Source organism: Palaemon carinicauda, chromosome 3, assembly GCF_036898095.1.
Source record: "Palaemon carinicauda isolate YSFRI2023 chromosome 3, ASM3689809v2, whole genome shotgun sequence".
NCBI lineage: Eukaryota > Metazoa > Arthropoda > Malacostraca > Decapoda > Palaemonidae > Palaemon > Palaemon carinicauda.
The window spans coordinates 85,419,764-85,424,763 of record NC_090727.1 but is presented as its reverse complement, the minus strand read 5'-3'; positions in this window follow the sequence as shown (position 1 = coordinate 85,424,763).

Genomic DNA, 5,000 nt, shown 5'->3' with positions numbered 1-5,000 from the left:
AAAGAGCAAATGGAGTCTCCGCGGATGGACTAAAAGGTCTTTGACACATCCAAAATCCTTGTAACTCTCTCTCTCTCTCTCTCTCTCTCTCTCTCTCTCTCTCAATGATTAAACTAAATCGCTCAGCCAAAGAGCAAATGGAGTCTCCGCGGATGGACTAAAAGGTCTTTGACACATCCAAAATCCTTGTAACTCTCTCTCTCTCTCTCTCTCTCTCTGCTCTCTCTCTCTCTCGCCTTGAAAAACATTTAGTAAAAAGAAAAAATAATTTTCAGAAATATATTTTTTTGCATTCATGCAATGTTTGTCATTATTTTTTAGCAATGTCAAAAAAATTCCATCTCACAATGAAAAATGCAATAAAGCTAAGGTACTTTGAAAAGCATTCAATAAAAAAAAAAATTCAGAATTATATTTTTCCATATCCATGCAATATTTTTCACTATTATTTTATCAATGCCAAAAAATATCATCTCAAAGAAAAATGCAATAAAGTCAAGGGGCTTTGAAAAGCATTTAATAAAAAAAAAAAATCATAATAATTTCATATCCATGCAATATTTTTCTTTATTATTTTAGAATGCCAAAAAATGTCATCTCTAAATAAAAGATGCAATAGAATTAAGGGACTTAAAAAAGTGTTTAACAGAAACAAAGTAAAATTCATAAATATGCTATTGGATCCATACAATATTTTCCATTATTTATTTTAGCATTGCCAAAAAATCTCCTCAAAACAAAAGATCAATAAAATTAAGGGACTTTGAAGTGTTTAATAAAAAAAATCAGAAATGACAAATTCGAAGATAATTTGTATTTTTCCTAACCATACAAACCTTAGCTATTTACAAAGGGTTATTACTTTTAGCGTAGCTGAAATGGCGAGCCATTAGAATTTAACGAGGGTGTATTACCCCCGCGCTAGTTAGCGGGGGGGGGGGGGGTAGGGGAGTGGTAGCTAGCTACCCCTCCTCCCCCTCACACACAGGTGAATACTCACTTTCACTTAGAGGTAGGACTTGTCTTGGGGGACAGGGCTGGCGGGCAAATATGTGTAAATAGCTAAGGTTTGTATGGTTAGGAAAAATACAAATTATCTTCGAATTTGTCATTTGTTCCGTAACCGAAATACAAACCACGCTATTTACAAAGGGTGACTTATCCCTTAGGAAGGGTGGAAAGTCCCCAGCCATACTGGCTTTGGCTTTACCCGGGGACTCAGAATCCGAGTGAGTCGCACTCGAGAAAAGGAGTCCCTGCACCTCACAAGTTCCTTGCACCGCAAGGAACCATGTGGCCTACGTAAGCTTGTGTGTGAAGGAAGAAGTGTGACCCGTCTTAGGCAGTTGACCTGGAGTTCCAGAAGGAACTCTGGGTTAAGACGTTCCCAATACCACCTCGTCAGGGTATGGGGGACGCGACAGTATTGACTCAATACTCGGAACACAAGGAAGCATGGTTTACCTGCAGAGGTTCGAGGTCAGCTATGCAGAGACCAGGATGCTGCTTCCCCGTAGAGGGGATGATGAAGAAAGAAGTAAGGGCCAGACATACTTCTTTCGTTCATGCAGACTAAAACCTGATAACAATGCCCTCAACCTTCTGCTACCTGTCCAAAAAGGAGCCTGAGGTTAGACCAGCTGTTGTGTAGCCACCACAGAGCGATAGAAAACGTATCGAGACTCCTGTGGGTCACGCCCTGCAGGAAGCGGGCTGCGAAGGTCATCAGACGCTTCCAGACTCCAGCTTGTAGCACCTGCGTCACAGAGTAGTATTACTCGAAGGCGAGGGACGTTGCGATGTATTTAACATCGTGCTGTAGGGCGATGTGACGGGGGAGGGTCTGAAGACAGGTCGAGATGAATGTCCTTGAGTCCGGGCTGAAGAGGTATACTGGTGACTCTCCCCCCATGTCCTCCTTGTGTTCCCAAATCGGCTGCAACTGAGGCCAAACTGCAGCTGTTCCCAGCGCTAACCTCTCGATTCCTGTACTGGCAAGAAAGAGAAGGTCTTGGGACATCAGACACAGAATGGAGACTCAAAATCTTGAATGAATCGGACCGAAGGGTCGGGACCCTCAGATTCTGAGTCTAGCCAACAACTCAGGAGCGAGCCTGAATGTTGCCTTCCCCTCTTCCTTAGAAAGGGGGGGAGTAGTAAGAGACCAAGAAGATTGCTTACACACTGGCCGTGGCCAGAGTGAGCAGAAGACCCAGGGCGGAATACAATCTGAGGCCTGTCGTAAAAGGGTCTTGAGAAGATCTCTTAAAGGACTAAAAGTCCGAGCCATGCTCCAAGTTGGAGGTCTTCCTCCGACTAGGGCAGGGACGATCGTAGCTTCGCATGAGCGAGGATAGATCCAGCGGGCAGGAAAAAGTTATTCCTTTAAGCCTGAAGGTCAGGGAAAGGCTGAGCGACAGGCTTCATTGCCAAGAGCAGAAAGGAGTTTCCTCCCGCCGAAAGGCAATAAGACCGTTATTGCTGGAGAAGAGGCCTCACGGGAAGAGGTATATCTCCCACGGCACCAACCACCTTAGACTCTTCACTTTGCCTGGGAGACCCCTGTGGATGACTATCGCAGATGACGCGACCTCCGTACCGCGACTGTAGCGGGTTGTCTCTTCTAGAGGAGGAAGCGTAGTGTCTCCAGGCATGAAGCCGAAGCGACGCCCCGGTTCGGGAGAGATGTCGCAGTGTGGTTGCTTGAGTAGCTCTGCGCCGTGGGAGAAGCTCTCCCGGGAGTTCCGTCAGGGGAAGCAGAGGGTCCAGAAACCGTTCTGCACATAGTCCCAGTGGAGCTCTCCCATTGAAAGGTTGACAGACAACCTGGTTTTGTTGAGACCCATTGTCCGCAGACAAAAAGGAGGGAAGACGCAGGCGTCGAAGTTGTCCCACCATCACCGGAATGCATCTTGCCAGAGTCTCGGGGTCTGAGACTGGGGGGAAAACTAGCGGAAGCTTGAGGTTCCAAGCTGTCGCGATCAGGTCCCCCAGACCAGCACTTGCTGGTTACCCAAGGTCAAAGACCCCTAGGTACACTCTCTCTATGAGGCTCTGCTCGGATAGTCTGAGAGACACATTCCCCTGCCTGGAATGAGAGAGCCGATGGTGGAATTGAGAGAATCTCAATCATCCCGATATCTCTACTGCAAGATGTGAAGGTGTGAAAATGCGTCCCCTGCTGGTTAGCATGAAGTCGACACGCAACGGGGCGACTTGGCAGGAGCGGTAGGATCTGAAGAGGGGCCAGACTAAGGCCCTTAAGCCTGCCTGAATGATGGAGAGGTATCCTTCAGGTCTTGACCATAGGCCTGGACCGGAACATGCCCCCCCCCCCTTTCCTTTGACGAGTCCGAGAACCGCATCAAGAATGTGGGGAAAGGACGAGAATATCCACTACCATCAAGAGGCTCCATAGGTCAACACCCATTGCAGGTTTAATAGTTCCGCTGGTCCCATAGGGCCAGGGAGTCCGGTTAAACATTGCCTGAAGCCACCGGAACTTGGATCGCCCCACATGGAACTTATCCTGAGGCGACCGTTCGGACTATAAACGGGTCAATGAGGAAAGAAGAACTAGGAAACGTTCCAAGGTAGGGCTGAAAACTCTGCTTGACTGAGAACAGGTACTGCGACTCTCCTCAGTCTTGCCACGGTGAACCGAAAGGAAGGCTCGGAGGATGTGGTAACAGAATATGGCGTCCCCAGGTGGTCACCCATCCAAGTACCGACGTTGCTTAACCTCGCTGGACGGACGAGAAGCGGGGTTTCCAACGTGGTAAGGCGGTTGACCTCAATATCATGGCCAGATACTCCAGATGTTGAGGCAGAGGAAGAGAAGGCTCCAAGCAAAATACCATGAGCCCACACTCATGGTCAGCATTCGGAAGCTTTTCCCGGCGCTGAAGAAGGTCGAAACCCGAGCCTACCGGAGTTGACCAGCCCTCCAAACAGCAGAGGAGGCGGAAGTCTGCACCTGAGCGGCCAAGAGGAAGGCAGGGAGAGTTCTCTGGGGAAACAAACCTGCTATGCCACGGCGGGATAGCCACACTGCATCATAAGCAGGAATACTTGCAGTTTAGGCTGAATTCGACGAGCACCCTGGAAGATGGATGGAATGGAAACTGAAAGTACCCGTCCTTCCGATCCAGGGTTAAAGGAGTCCTGTCGCCTCGTTACCAGTCTGATCGATTCTGCTGGTCTACGCTGGCCGAAGTTTGTTCGACAAACTTGATCAGGGCTGAGAGGTCGACTATGGACATCCCCTCTCAGATCCTTCCTTACAAGAAAGGATCGACTGAGGGGGCCGGGGGTGAAGCCGTCGATGATCCTAAGGAAGACCTTCGCCTAAGGTATGGATCATTCTGCCCAACCGGCAACTCTGCTGATGCTATGGCATAGAGGTTCAGAGACACTGAATTCGCTGACAGAGACGGCAGGCGCGATATCCTTGGCTACTCACAGAGATTGTGCGGGAATGGGCATCGGGAAGCTGTCATTCGGATGAGTAACCTTAAGCATCCTCCCAGCGAAAAAACCTGCAATCCTAGAGTTCGTGAACTCCTTTTAGGACTATGCCCCCCGGGGGAGTCTCCCGTGCCATCTGTTCCTGACAGGAGGAAACTGCAATTGGACACCTTGTCCCAGTTGTCGTAGCCGATAACTTAGGCCGACGTGGTTGAAAGAAAAGGGAGCTGGAGCCCTGCAGAGTCTGGAAGAAAGCGCCTTGGAGGAGTGAAACCGGAAGTCGATTTACTCCGCACAGCAGATGTTGAAGTCTCTGTCCTTGGGCAAAGACAAAACTCTTCTCAAGGATGGAAGGGTGTCTGAGGTCGTTGACCTCCACAGATGAGACACCCGAAGGAAGCCTTCAGTCAGTGCGTCCAGATGGTACAACATCGAGCTTGTCCGCAAGTAGATACTTAACGACGAAAGGCCAAGGTGCCTGAGCTCGAGAGGAGGAAATTTTAAAATTTATTTTTATTTTTTTATTATTTATA